Here is a 17,166-nt window from a genome sequence, read left to right on the forward strand (position 1 = left end):
AGCATGATACATTAAAATATATATCTTAGTAATAATTTAAAATAGTATAATCATTTTTAATTACAAACCATTATCAATGAAGTGATTGAATCAAATGCACAGGTATTGCTCAAAATAAATTTATCCTGCTTATTTTTGAGTACAGTGCTTTTCAATTCTGCAAAACGGGAACCATTTTTTAATACCGGCAATGATCGTTTGTTTCGTGGCATGCTTATATCGATATGGCGTAAGTGAGGATTTGGAATTATGTAAGAGTTACTTTTTCTTTGCTTATTATTTTTTCTGTTCCAACTCTCTCTTGCTAGATTTTCTTCATTCAAACCACCTGACGGTGGAACGAACCTAATTTCATTTTCTTCCATGACACAATACAACGCTGAGGGTGATTCATCTTTATTATTATTATCATCATCATAATTTGCAGTATTATTTAATGGCGATGGACACATATCACGGTTTTCAAGTACTTCAAACAATGATGGTTGCGTATCATTACAATCACCATTTGTGACGTTTAATAGTGGTAGTTCTACGTCGTCATCATATTCAGTACCAACTTGGTCTGACACTACCGAAAGTGTAGACAAATCGTTCATATTCCTGGCTGAACGTATTAGTGTAGCTCCTTTTAACGATGAAATATGAGTTTCTAAATATTGTTCAATATTGGTAGGTAATGATACATGTTTAAAAGTCACAGTTTTTAGTTTTCTAAAACTCGACTCAACGGCTGATGAACTACAAACATTGTCACCATAACCAAATATCGGTATCATTATGCCTGACCATAGCGGTAACAGTTTTGTTATTTTAATTAAAATAGGAACTAATGATGGAATAAACAATGGATTTATTCCTGATCCTTCGTTTATCTTAGTGGTATCATATATATTATCTGCCCATGATTGAAAAGGGTTTTCATAATCATATAGTCCTTCATTTTGTTCCTCAAACATTTCTTCTAACGCATTCCGTGCCTCGTCTTGTGATTCAGATATTGCAATTAAATCATCAAACTCTTGTTGACATTGTATAAAACCACTAGAAGTAGCCTCAATCAATCTTTTTTTATGTACCTCACACTCGGTCTCTTGTCTACTTATTACATTTATCCCGTCAGTTTCATTAATAAAAACTACAAACATTGAAAATAGCAGAAAGCGAACTTCTGTCAATGATTGACACTTTATTAATAAACACATAGCACGAAGAATGATTTCTCTAACTCTCCGCGGTACTGTCTTCAGAGGAGTCCACTTATACATATCTTAATAAAACGAGCTACATCGATTCTTATAAAGCATCGAGGAACCCAGTGTGAATCAGAAGTAATATTTTTTGTAAGCAAATCAGAACAAGCTCTTATATAGTCCTGTAATGATGAATATTGGGTAAAACTTTGAACTATAGCTGAAAGCAGAGCCAAAGAATTATCGCAAACAGTATCCTTTGGTTTTTTGATGTCAGAACTTATCCACTGTAAAAGCCAATTTGAAATTGCAATATTAGTGTGTCTTTCGCTAACCATATTTGTTACCGTGAAGTTTTGATTTTTTTGTTTGTCATATACAAGTGCTTCGTATAAGTAAATTGATTTTGTTTTTTCAATACCAAATTTATGAAATTGTTTTACAATATTGAACCGGTTGTGTCGATTATAATTTTTGGAGTTTCTGTACTATTACAATATCCTCTATATAAATGTATTTGTTCTGCGCAATGGTAATGTATAAAAAAGGGGTCACATCCTATATCATGTATAACATTTTGATATTCATTTTCCCTTTTCATTATCATCAAGGATATTAAAACATCTTTAGGTATGCCTCCGATTATTGGCTAGTGTTTTAGATTTGAGAGAACGCAAACAATTTCCTTTTGGAATAATAGCTGGTTCGAAACCTCCTAAAATTAAATTAAACGTAGGTATTAACTGTTGAATATTTGTGTAAAACGTATTATAATTCTTACCATTTGTCATAAGACGATTTGCTTCTTTTTCTCAAAAAGTTTCGCTTGATACACTTTTCAAAACCACAGAAGATATCGCCTTTTTTTATGCTGGTCCAATTAGACGTCTTTTTTTTGTTTAAATGATGCACATCAAAGTTCCCAATATACGTACATTCCATCAAAACTCTATTGGATAAGATAAAATAATACATGGATTAAATTTTTGAAAATATTTAATATTGAAATTCAAAATAGTTTATGTAATATGTTATGTAATAGGTATTTCAAAGCTAATAATGTATAAATGCATAATTATAAAATATAAAAAAAATACCTTGCGTTATCGGATAGTTGATTTAAAATAACACCCTTAAAATGTGAGCTACATACAAAGCATTGTCCGACAACAGTAACAAAATTATTTCCATTTCGATACACATTAACTCTTTGGGACAATATACAGCATGGCAATTGAGTATGGATCCAAAAGTGTTCGGCTAGTATGGGTGTCCATTGATTCTGTTGTAATACTTGATGACTTTTAAAATTTTGTTTTGGTCGATTTTTGTCATTCAGTCTATACACAATGTCATGCGGCTTGATCAATTTCCACTCATTAACAGAAAAAGTAAAAACAAACTTTTTTTTTGGTAGATCTTCATCTAAATTGCTACTATCGTCTGAACTATCTAAAAAAAAATTAAATCTATGTATGTAGCAATTTTGATTTAACTAGCCAAAATAATTTAATAAAATATTAAATTGTCCCAAAAATGATAAAATACCAATATATTAAACAAAAATATAAATAAATAAATTATAACATAACAATAATGTATGTAAATGAAAAATCATATGTTGATCTATTTTTGGGCTATCGGATTTTGTATAGGTATAGCGTATATATGATGAAAAGATTAATAGAAAAAAAAAATAATGTATGATCTTCTTTTAAGATGGTGAAATATAATGTACATGAGATTAAATATTCTTTAAGTGGTTGCCGTACTACTCTTTCCCTGTACGTTGGGTATCGAGTATGTGATTATAATGGATGTGTTATAATTTAATTAAATTATAAATCTTTGCATACGAAAAACGATTCTGAGCGGAGATAGTGTATCATTCGTTATCCTACCATAATTGTGTAAATAGTTTGACTCCCTTATTAAATGGTCTAGCTTTTTAACTTAGTGAAGAAGTTTTTATTGACAATAATTTAAAAAAAAATTACAGAGTTCAAAATTTGCTTATGGCTTAGCTCAAAAAGAGACAAAATATTTTGAAAATCCTACCATGTATGATAAGTGCTAATTGTAATATTTGGTGAAAGTTTCAAGTATTGCTATTAAAGCAACTCATAAGGAACTTTGCATTAATTTTTTAAGATCTTTACCAACTCCCACAGATACTTAACCAAAAAATGTTTAAATTTTTTTATAATAAATGTTACTAACCATTTTCATTCGGTGAATCAATAATAACATTAGATGTTAAAGTTTTTGAACAAATTGGAAATCCAAGTTTTTCCTTAATATCATACCGGTTTTTAAATACTAATGTATGTATAGCACTTTTAGATATGTTGTTTTCTAAATAAGCGCTAATTTCAGCCCATATTGGGTTAGTGGCAACAGCTATTTCTAAAAAAGAAAAAATATAAAAACGCATCTTACACGTTACTATAGTTACAAAAGAACATTTTATTATTGACTTGCATACTTACTCATGTCACCTTTTTCGTCTTTGCTAACCACATTATCTTTAAAAGATAAAATAGCATCAACCACAACTGAAGGTGGAACACCACATTTTCGTCCGACCATGTTTAATGATGATGTTGTAAAAAAAAAAACAATTAATATTATCAAAACAAATAAAAAAAAAGATAATTTAAAGTCAAATATAATTTCAAATTACAGTGATAAAAAAACAATATTTTGCTATGAAAATCACATGTACTCGGCCTAATCGACAAATTACGAATGATCATTCAATTATTTCAATTAAGAACAAGTTCTTGTCAATTATAAAAATAATATTTTAGGATATCTAAATATAATTTTAATACCACAATAACTGTTACTATATTTAGTACACAATCGAAATAGCGTCCCAGCCCACATAATCCAAATATCGATTAGCGTATCAATAGAATAAACCATAGACCTATATACTAATTGACAGAGCTTCGAGAGTGGGCAGGGGTACAATATAGAGCGAGTGAAAAAAAAAAAAAAGTAGAAAAATATATTATACAGTTCGTTATGCTGGCACTTTCGCTACTTTATGTTCTTTCTCTTTTCTTTCTTTCTCATTTATATGGTTATAATGTTATATACCTACATACATATATGATCCCCTAGCGTTGATGTCAGGGTTGGGTGAAATGCGCTGTCCATTAGTTTATGGGTCTAGGGTTAGGTACACAAATCCAAAATATTATTTTAAGCAGTGGCGCAACTATTAGATTATGCATAGGCCTTAGGGATATTTCATATATGTATATTGTATAGCCATTTATAAATTACAAATTTGAAATGAATAATATAATATAACATCTATTTACACATGTTTCGAATTGTTTACCAACGCGACTCAACAGGGCAGGTGACTTGTACGCGTGATCACGATGGCACCGCGTGCGGAAAGTGCTAACGTTTTCCGCCACTGCCAAATATGGCATTATTATAATTATAAATATAACTATAAATTATAATATGCTACTACTACGGTATAATAATAAATAATAAATACATTTTTTTGTGGGAATTATAAGAAATTATACACTTTAGGTTTCAAAAAAGATTACCTATAAGATCTTATTTACGAAGACCATAATGAAGGATTTTTTTATTTTTATATAATATATTTATATATCGTCATATACACAAATTACTTCCGAAGAACACTATTTACACTATTAAGAACACACAATAATTTCATATAACACTTTATTACTGTTTTGTTCAACAGTGTCACAGACCACAGTGACCACTTCACATAACTACATGAGGCGACTGGCGTTGAAGGAACCACATTTGTCTACTCTTATAACTTATATATTATTATCGCTTTAACTAGTTTCTATTTTGCTACACCTATTAAAACATTCTGAATTAGATATACTAAATGTTGTTTTAAATTACATAAATATTTACTTAATTTAATCAACAGTTTAATATTTAATAATATTTATTTTTTATATATTATGAATGATACAAACGGTGGGTATACCCTTAATTAATACGTAGCATGTACACAGTTACCTACATTATCCTAAATACCTACCTAATTAAGTTAGTAGTAAATATATGTATAAAAATTAAAAATGTTGATATGTATTTAACGGTATGCTAAATATTTGCTTTTTAATAAAATAATATTAATTTATACTATTCATCAGTGATCAGTATAATAATTAACTATTGTTTTTATGGCAACAAACGGTAAAATCGCCAAAACGGTTTTTTAGACATTAAAAAATGTCGTGCGAATTCCGGTGACTGTCGTGCGAATTCCGGTGACTGTCGTGCGAATTCATGCTAATGACGTGCTAAATATTGACATATATATAAAGTCAATAACCTGGCGCAACATTGCTCCAGCCCGGTCCATTAAATTTTGAGTTTTGCAGTTAAACCAATACCATGCAAATTTTAATTTTAATCATGCAAATTCATGCTAATTGCATGCTAAATATTGGTGCAAACATTTTCCAATATTTCGAAATGGGCCGGGTTGTCGCAACGTACGTCATAAAATTGAATATAGAATAATAATATTGGTTGATTATTGAATTCATAGGTAATTGACAACCATCGATTGTATAGCGTGTATACCCTTGCATTTGTTGTCTCCGTCTTACACACGTATGACAAGGCAAATTTTCGTTCATTAGTTTCAATAATGTACAATAATGTGCTGTTAGTTTTGATATTATAGTAAACTGACATGTTATCAACATTTTAGGTAAGAACATTATCTGTGATTGAGCGTTGCCAATTTGCTAAAATATAAGATACGATATGTTGAAATCGAAGCAATCCTTCTAGTAGAAATTTTGTATACAGGATAAAAAAGGAGGGTAAGTGGATATCGCTCTGCTATACAGTAGGTTACAAGTGGGTCACTGTAATTGATGGTGTTAAATTTGAATTCAATGATATAATATCATTGTATAAGAAAAATGATATTACCAATTATATTAAATCTTTAGGAACCTAAACAAACTTAATTTAAAATCAATACATTCATCAATCCACTTGGCACTCAGAATCTAAAATTATATTTTTATTTACATAATAAGAATAAGAATTTATAATTAAAGGTGTAATTTTAGTCAAGTTATTTTTAATAAGCATGATATCCATTTTAATCCTTCTATTTTGAAGGTAATCATAAGTGAAAAGTTATTAATCTTAATTTTATAAATAATAATATTATAATAAATTAAGATATTATCATTATTTATCAATAATACATTTTTATTAATTAAGAAAATTAATAATAAAATTGAAGCAAAAGCTTGAATTAAAAAATATTTTACTGTAGCTTCAATGGAGTAAATTGATGATTTAAAGTTTAAAATTGGAATAATGAAAATAGATTTAATTTTAATCCTATTCAAATAGGTAATCAATTTTATGCTGAAATTGATATTAGAGTTCTAAACATAATTACATAAATAAAAGAAAGATAGAAGTTGAACCTAACACTCTTTAAGAATTAATTAATTGTATGAGTAAATGTATCGAAGATAATCGATAATGTTGTGGTTTAGAATAATATACGGGTTATACGAGTTATACGGGCATATGTAAATTCCACCGATTGTGATTTTTTTTCATGTAAATTCAAAAAAATTTAAATTCCATACTACGAACTTTTACCTAAAATGAAATTGTGTATACAGGTAGGTGCCAGCTAAATTCTGTAAGGCGATAATATTAATATCTGCCACAGAAGGTGTTGGATAACGTACGTTATGCCAGCCCGGCCCTATTCGAAATATTGGAAAAATGTTGAACCAATATTTAGCATGCAATTAGCATGCACTTAGCATGAATTTGCATGACTATAATTTAAATTTGCATGATATTAGTTCAACAGCAAAATCCAAAATTTAATGGGCCGGGCTAGCGCAACGTTGCACCAGCCCGGCCCAATAGCAAAAATATAGTTATCTACTATATATATATATATGCCAATATTTAGCACGTCATTAGCATGAATTCGCACGACATTTTTTAATAGTTAAAAACCGTTTTTGTGGTTTTACCGTCGCGCCAGCCCCGCCCATTATAGAAATATTGTGATTTTTGCGATTATGATACAGACAATATTTAGCACGCCATTAGCATGAATTCGAACGACTGTCTCTGGAATTCGCACGACATTTTTTGATGGTTAAAAAACAAAAAACAGTTGTTTGATACCAGCCATTGCTATATTTTTGCTATTGGGTCCGGCCCATTAAATTTTGGGTTTTGCTGTTGAACCAATAGCATGCAAATTTTAATTATAGTCATGCAAATTCATGCTGATTGCATGCTAAATATTGGTTCAAAATGTTTTCAATATTTCGAAATGAACAATACATTCAATCTTTCTCGATGTTTTCAAATGTATTTTATATTCTTCCATTCTGGTTATCATTCTAACACACAGGTACATATCTTCATTGTTCAATCTCTCATTTTCTAAGAATCTATAACCAATTAAATCATATAACTAAAAAAAACTCAATATTTACACAGATTTAAATTAAGTGATTTTGAACTTAATCAAACTGTTCAGTTTCAGTAGGTCATTTTGTAGTCATTTTGTTAGTACCTATACTCAACTGTGTTCCAAGCGGTGGATCCAATTTTAGCTAATATTTTATTGTTATTCAAAAACGAATAAATGTAGATACATTTGGAAACCTGCCGACACGAAGATGTATATGGAGGTCGACACCAGTTCATATTGGACAGTACGTATGTTATGTGCGGGAAGTTTAGAAGGAGGAGTAGACGCTTGTGGAGGCGATTCAGGAGGACCACTGGCCTGTCAAGTGAATGGTATGTTCAAAGGATCAAATTTAGTATTTAAGGGAGGAGTGGTAGACAATACCCAATTTTAGTTCAATATAATAATATAGGTTAGGGGTAAAATGAAAAATATAGAATTGTATGGTAATTAAGTGTTCATTTTTAAATCAAAAAGTTAGCGCGAAATAGGTACCTAAGTTTTTTTTCTCTTTCAGGAAAATTTATATTGAAAGATATCGTGGGGCGATGGATGCGGCAAATAAAATGGGCCTAGTGTGTACACATGTGTATCATATTTCACAGAGTGGTTAGAAAAAGTTATGACAGAACTAGAGAATAGTTGAATTACTTGATAAAAAACTCAGTGATTCTTTGAAGTAAGTATACTTAAATTTTATAATGTAGAATAAAATTGTATGTAATATGTATGTAAATTGTTATAATGTACATATTACCTATATATTTTTTGTAAATAATGTAAATCATGCAAATCAAATAATGTACAGCTATTGAATAGTTGAATATAATATTATATACAGTTATGGTTATAACTTATAAATTATTACAAAGTAATATGTAAATATGAAATAATTAAAATTGTACTTATAATTTTCTGACTGTATAATAACACTCATGGATCGCAGAGCATCTGCTTACACATACGACTGCCCGCCCGTCAACTACGAAAAAGCTCCGCGCTCAAGGTGCAAGCGATCAGTGCGGACCGAATCGCGGAGCGTGGACCCACGGAAAAACCAATAACCGTGTTCCAGGCGTATCAACGCACTGAGGAAGGGCAGTCCTGATAGGCACGTCAAAAGACCTCGACGTGGGTCCCCGAATAAGGACGACCGAGGTGATGGAGGGCACCTTCCTTCTCCGCACGGGAAAAAACTACCCGAGTGGGGGTGCCATACCACCTGCGACAAACCAGTGGGCTTGGGCGAGAGGCGCCAGCACACGACGGGCGAAGCAGACGCGGACCTCTGCCGGCGCGCTGGCACTTCTAGCGCGAACCTGACTGAGAGTAACGTACATTCCACCAGCCCCCCCCAAATATAATTTTTGACATTTTTTTTTTGCTAAACATTAGTGTGCCATTAGTGTGAATTTGTGTGACTCTTTTCAGAATTTGTGCGATACTGGTTTAACCGTAAATTCAAAAATATATATGGGGGGCTGTAGAAATGTTCCCCAGCCCCCGCTCATGGAAAAAATTTCAATTTTCAAAATTTTCTTTTGCCAAACATTAGTGCGTCATTAGTGTGAATTTGTGCGACAACCACCAGAATTCGTGCGACACCTGTTGTACTCGGAAAATTTTGAGCATTTCCCCAGCGCCCTCCCCCCCCCATTATGGAAAAAATTACAATTTGCAAATTTTTCTTTTGCCACCATAAATTTTTGAGCTGTCTACCAGGTAAGTCGAAATATTAAATTTTAACATTGGATCTAAATCAAAAATTTTCATATTCAGTCATCACCAATATTACTTAATGTATTCAGATATAAAATAAGACCTTTTATATATTGCATGCTTGTTTAGAAAATAATATCACATTATTGTACTTTCAGTATAATTTTAAATACGATTTTTTTAAATTTTTTTTTTAACAAATCGTTGTGGTAGGTCTTATTAAATTTAAATATGTAAATGTACAAACTATAGACAACACAATATTATATCAATGAATCAAAATAAGGTTTCTAAAATTATGTACCTATGTAATTAATCTTTTTAATTTAAGCTAAATTAATTTTGTTATTTACAATTAAAATAATGAATTCATAAATACTTTCTTGATACTTAGTAAAAATAATTATATGGGCCTGTGCCAGAGTAAGGTAATGTGTGCCCGATCCACTGCGACCTCTTATATCGGCTATGCGCGCCTTGCTCTCAACATTGTTTTTCCGATATAAATCTAAGAAGTTTAGACGCTCTTAAATAAAAAAATAAAATACTGTGGAGATACTACAAGGTTCAAAATATAAAAAAATACATCTTTTGTTTTTTCAAATTCCAATTGACGACTCATAATCATTAAACACCACGAGGGCTACGATATAAGATACACCCTGAAATCTGAATACATCAATATATCATAATTTCATCTTACATTCGTTTAGTATATCACGCCAACACGGAATCACACAATTATTTTTTATACATTTATAACAATATAGTTCGTTGACACGCTACATATTATACGCGTCCCAAAGCAGTATTGTTTCATCGCTGGCTCAGTGGCTATCTGGTAATCGGTGAAGTAAAATATATTATAACATTACATTCAATTTCAATTTACCTACATTAAATAAAATTGTATTCGGTTCAACTCAGTGTCTTGTCAAATACTCAAATATTTTAACCTTAAACTATAACATCAACATTATAATTGATTGTACTTATCTATATAAGTATCTTCATGATACACAAATCTCAAAAAATCGTATTTAAATTTATACTGAAAGTACAATAATGTGATATTATTTTCTAAACAAGCATGCAATATATAAAAGGTCTTATTTTATATCTGAATACATTAAGTAATATTGGTGATGACTGAATATGAAAATTTTTGATTTAGATCCAATGTTAAAATTTAATATTTCGACTTACCTGGTAGACAGCGCAAAAATTTATGGTGGCAAAAGAAAAATTTGCAAATTGTAATTTTTTCCATAATGGGGGGGGGGAGGGCGCTGGGGAAATGCTCAAAATTTTCCGAGTACAACAGGTGTCGCACGAATTCTGGTTGTTGTCGCACAAATTCACACTAATGACGCACTAATGTTTGGCAAAAGAAAATTTTAGAAAATTGAAATTTTTTCTTTGAGGGGGGGGGGGCTGGGGAAATGCTCAAAATGGAAAAACGATTTTTCCGAGTATAACGGGTGTCGCACGAATTCTGGTTGTTGTCGCACAAATTCACACTAATGACGCACTAATGTTTGGCAAAAGAAAATTTTGAAAATTGTAATTTTTTCCATGAGGGGGGGCTGGGGAAATGCTCAAAATGGAAAAACGATTTTTCCGAGTGTAACGGGTGTCGCACGAATTCTGGTTGTTGTCGCACAAATTCACACTAATGACGCACTAATTTTTGGCAAAAGAAAATTTTGAAAATTGAAATTTTTTCCATGAGCGGGGGCTGGGGAACATTTCTACAGCCCCCCATATATATTTTTGAATTTACGGTTAAACCAGTATCGCACAAATTCTGAAAAGAGGCACACAAATTCACACTAATGGCACACTAATGTTTAGCAAAAAAAAAATGTCAAAAATTATATTTGGGGGGGGCTGGTGAAATGTACGTCTGAGAGTACACGGGCCCAGCCAACCAGGGGCGCACCCAGAATTTTTTTTTGGGGGGGGGGGCTGAATTCAAATAATTTTAATATTAATAGGTAGTATTTATTTTGAAATATGTACAGAAATCTTGTTTACAATATTTTACTAACTAATTTTGTTTTTTTGTTCCGGTTTTAAGTCGTGCCGTATCGGTGATGTTATACCTGTAATACATACATATTATTTATTAAATTATTTATAAATAATATAGTGATTATTTTTTATAAATCTAACCTTTTAAATTATAAATTTGAGACGCCTGGTTCCTTTTTTCCCCAATACTGAGAGTACTTCTGAAGTTTGAACGTCGATTTCTCTGTGAATATGAAGCATAGCTAATCCGTTCAGTCGATTCTGACTCATTGTATTTCTCAAGTATGTTTTTATTCTTCTCAAAGTGGAAAATGATCTTTCTGTTGTACTAGTCGAGACAGGCAATGTTGAGAATATTTTTAAAAGTATAAATATAGTTTCAAATAGAGTATCATTACACAAATTTAATGCATCGATTGCATTATGTGGTAATGAATGATTTGGGCATTGGAATGTTTGATACCATAAATCAAATTCGGCTACTGCAGCGTTAACACCATTTTTTGGTATATCATTTTTATAAAATTCAGCCAAGACAGAAAAAAATTTAGCTTTATTAATTTTAGTAACTAATTTTTGAATAATTATTTCATCACACGCTTCAATAATTTGATTTTGTATATTCCAACTTATATAAGTAGCATTTTTACCACAAGTTTCAAAATGCTTTCTTAAATTTTCATCACCTGATTCTATTCTAGCCCTTAATATAGCACGAAAATTCCCCTCATTTTTAATGGGTTCTATTTTTGTATCAAAAACTCCATAATCTTCATGCGATCTTAAAGACAAATTTTGACGCCCACATAAAATTACTGTTTTTATAATTGGTTTAAGTTTCTCCGAAATCTCTAAGGCTTGTTTTTGTGAATCTTTATCAATTTGTTTATTGATTGGTAACAATTTTCCACCCATAATATCAATAAAAGTATCATATTTTAAAGTAGCATCTTTATGATAATTTAAAAGTAAATGTTTTTCAAACCGTTCTAAAGCATTTTTTCTAATTATTGTACCCTGTTTTAACTAATTGATTAACCGCTTGCGAAGAACAGTGACCAGCATTTGAAGGGGCAAATAAAACACACGTCTTACAATAGACACTATTTTCCAAATCCGAATACGCCAACCATTTATATTTTATTAACCAAAATCGATTAAATTTTCTATTTTGAGAACCTAGTTTTAAAAGTATAACTATTCTCCGGAACCCACATATTTTTAATAACATTAATTTTTTCGTGATTACTCATTTTTTTGTTTACATATAAAGATATATCATATTTTGGTCCTATGTTATTACCGTCATTTAGTTGAACATTACATTCATTCGATGTAGCTGTAGCATCATTATTTATTGCCGATGAATTGTCTATAGCAACTGATTGTTTTAGGACTTCTGCAGGTGTGGTGTGTGACCTGACTTTAAAATAATTTAATAATGATCCAGGATGGTTACGTTTCATTATATTTAAAAACAACGAAAATAATAAAAACCAACGATGTCGACTTGAACAGTTGTACGACAGTCGACAATACTAGTTGATCTACTAAATAAGTAATAAAATGAAAGTGGAATTTGTTAACGCAAAAATACCTGCGGTTTGCGATAAACTAAATTGTATCGATAAAAATGTATAATCTAGACGTTTCCGGTATCCTACACAGTACGCAGTTTCAACTAACGACGTCGCGACGATAATAATAGACAACAGAGGTCTCTCCCGGGGCCCAGAATGACAGGTATAAATATAATATAATATTATGTTATACCTAATGTTTCAATTTCGATAGTTGATAATTTTTTTTTGTAATAATTTAAAGTAAAATGTCAATTGTCAATAAACCTAATAAAATTATCAAAATGTTTGGGGCTAGCCATTTGGGGGGGGGGGGCTAAAGCCCGTTAGCCACCCCCTTGGGTGCGCCCTTGCAGCCAACTCGTGTACGAACACGTGCAAGACAGAAGTCTGGCTGAGAGAAACCTGTCGACAGGCACCCAAACCCGAGCAATCGGTACGGACACGGCATTCGGCAAAAGAAAACCGTACCACTCCAAAAAGGTCGCACCGTGGCAGTAAACCTGTCCCGATGCCGACGCTAGTGGGAAAAAAGTCGTTGTGAGTACTTTGGATAACGGATCCTTCAATCTCATTCCGCGGGCGACGCGGAGAGCCCCACTGAAAACCCGACATTGCTAACGCCCGAACGGTATCAGTGCCCGTCGAGCTTTGTGGTGTGCGTCCGGCCGACGCGCGTGGGTACCTCGCGTGCTCGTGCTCGCCGGCCGCGCGTTCGCGACGTATGTGGATGGCTGAGACTGTCGGGAGTAGCGTATAAAATAATTAATTAAAATATTTTTTCAATTAAAAATATTATATGAGAATTGGTTCCTATAATAAGTCCTAACATTGCCTACGGAACTCAGGTACCTAGTACCTATAATTGTTTTATACTGACATTAACTCAATTATTTAAAAACATTTTATAAGTTAATATTTTTAATTTTAATTATAATTACATATTTTGACATCTATTTAGCTGTAATAAAAATATTTGTGATAAGTAGAGGTCGGATTTTTATGATTTTACATATTCGTTTCTAGTCTATGCAGTTAAATGGGGTGAGAAATCTTTACGATTCATGAAACACAGAATTCACAGGAAAAAAATTTATTTTGCATAAAAAGCATATTTTAGGGGTTAGAGAATATTTAATACGTAAAAGAAAATTTGAGAATATTTTTCTAAAATTGGCATATAATGAACATATTTCACGTATATCAGCACTTTGATAAATACAATGTTCACTAAATGATTTATTTCTGGGTTTTAATAAAAATTAATCTCCATGTATTCCTTATCGAAACACTTTCACACAACTTGAGCAGATACCAGGAGAAAAAGGAGAAGTAGTAAAGACAAAAATATTGCAACTTCAACAAAAAAACAAAGGGAACAAATTTTTGAAAAATATTGGACAAGTTCTTAGTGGAAATAACACAATACAACTTCCGGAAAATTATTCACCGACTATGGTAGCCGACTTGCAATATTCTCCAGTGACATCGGTTGATGTCGAACGATCCTTCAGCATTTACAAGAACATTCTTACAAACCGGCGTACTAAAATGACACCGGAACACATGGAACAATATATAGTTATTGATTGTTATTGTAAAATAGATTAAATTAAATATATTTAAAACCAAATTAATAAAAAATAAATTTAATAATTTTTTTTTTTAATATTAAAAGAATATTTTGCATATTTAAAGACATAAAACATCATATATCTGGTATTTTAAAAGAATATTAAGAGAATATATTGCCTATTTTATGTGACATAAAAACATCATATTTTAAGGATTTTAAGAGAATATAAATCCTACCTCTAGTGATAAGAGATACAATTAATTAAAACATGTATGTACATCCAAAAATGAATAATTAATTTAATCAAAATTACTATCCAGTTTAATGCAAGAGATAACCAAAACAATAATGATTACTGCTTAGCTATTTATATTAAATAATATTATAATAAATTGTAATAGTATTGACATAATTTGAAATATGATAATATAATGAAAATATAATATGTACAATATTGTTCCATTTTCTGAGATATATTAGTAATGAGAGTGGGTTGTTTGTCAATTAGTTTTACATACATTATTATTTATTTACTATTTAAATTATTTTATGATTTAAAGCAACACATCTTGAAATTACCTACATAATTAGTTATATGAGTAGTATCCAAATTATGTCTTCTAAAAAGATAGCTTATTAAGGTTTAATTTCTGATGAATAAACATTTTTTTTTTCCTATATACTATGTTTTCATTTCTAAGTTTTATGAACATTAATGAATATCTACACAATTAAAGTTATAATAATTGTAAACTGTATAGGAATATATTATGACAGCGAAGTATGATAGAAAAATGAGTATAACAATTAACAATACAGTTTAAATGTAATATTCAAAATAATTTAAATAAAATTTAAATTTTAGAAGCACAAACAGAATATGAATATAGGGAAAATAATGAATTAAATGGCTTAAATACTATGATACTATATGTTACTAAATTTATCTTTGATACGCTTGAGCAAACATTTAAATAAAATATGTTCAACGCTTAGGTATTTTAGTATTTATAATGGATGTATACTATAACTATTCTCTACAAGACATTTAATTTTTCAATGGATTTTATTTATTATTATGGAACAATTAGAAATCAATACAGTCAGCCTATGATATAACTAAGTATATTTGATGATATTATTGTGAATCACGCTTTTTTACAAAACAAATACAATTTTATTGATATTTATAGAAAAAAAAACTAAAAAAAGGTGGCTAAGTCGATGTCGCTCTGCTGTACAGTAAGTTACAAGTGGGTTACTGTAATGGATGGTGTTAAATTTGAATTCAATGATATAATATCATTGTATAAGAAAAACGATTCTGAGTGAAAACGTTCAGTCAGCCTATGATATTACCAAGTATATTTGATGATATTATTGTGAATAAAGTAATTTATATATAATCTATTTACGTGGAGCCTTGTTTTCAAATTTCAATCCTTAGCTATAAAAATTGAACATTTAATACATTTTTAACTACAAAATAATTATTAAATTATAAATTTGATAAATTTTGTCAAACTTGAACTTTTGCATTATAAATGCTTATAAAAAAAAATTGTGCATATGTATTTTTAATATTTTTCAACTGCTATTAGAACGATGTATCAGGAGCCTTATATTAAATTTTCACGCTTTTTAACCAAACAAATAAAATTTTATTGATATTTATAAGAAAAAAAAATTTAAAAAAATGAAAACTGACAATGTCCGTAAACAGCTCAAAGAGAGTCAAATTATTTTCAAAATTGTATGGAGTAAATAAAATGCTAATATGAACATTCAGTGAAATTTTCAAGTATCTACTGTCATATTTAATAACTACAAAATAAGAAAATCGTACACGAGATATCGATTAAATATCATATGTTGTAAAAATATGAATTTCAAACGCTCATAAAAATTTAATTTGATTTTCTTGTAGACATTTTTTTTTTTTGATAAAGTTAGACAAACTTATGGGTAATCTTGTATTACATTTTCAAATCTTGAATTAAAAAAGAAAATTTTTATGAATTTTTAACTCAAAATAATTTGCAAATTTTCGTAATATTTACGTATTTTGTCAATATATGAACTTTAAATGCTTATAAATAAAAACTGTGACTAGGGATTTTTAATTTTTTCCATCTGCCTTTGAAACAATAACCTAGGAGCCTTCTATTAAATTTTCAAGTTTTTTACCCAACAAATAAAATGTTATTGATATTTATAAAAAAAAACTAAAAAAAATGAAATTGACAATGTCCGTAAACAACTCAAAATAAGTCAAAATATTTGGAAAATGTTATGGTGTATAGGAAATGAAATTATAAACATTCAGTCAAAATTTCATGTATCTACGGTCATTTGTTTTAGAGTTACACCAAAAACCCAAATCGATTTTCTCAAAAACAGATTTTGCGTAAAAATTCCCGTTTTTCACGTCAATTTTGAAAATTACTGGGCAATTTTTACTTTTGACCCCCCAAAGTACCAACTAGATTCACTTTCCTATCAGAAAAGTTACTGTTGAAGAATATCCAAGCACTTTTACTGTCCTAAAAGCCAGTAAAAAGTGACGAC

This window comes from Metopolophium dirhodum, chromosome 1, assembly GCF_019925205.1.
Source record: "Metopolophium dirhodum isolate CAU chromosome 1, ASM1992520v1, whole genome shotgun sequence".
In the NCBI taxonomy this organism is placed as follows: domain Eukaryota; kingdom Metazoa; phylum Arthropoda; class Insecta; order Hemiptera; family Aphididae; genus Metopolophium; species Metopolophium dirhodum.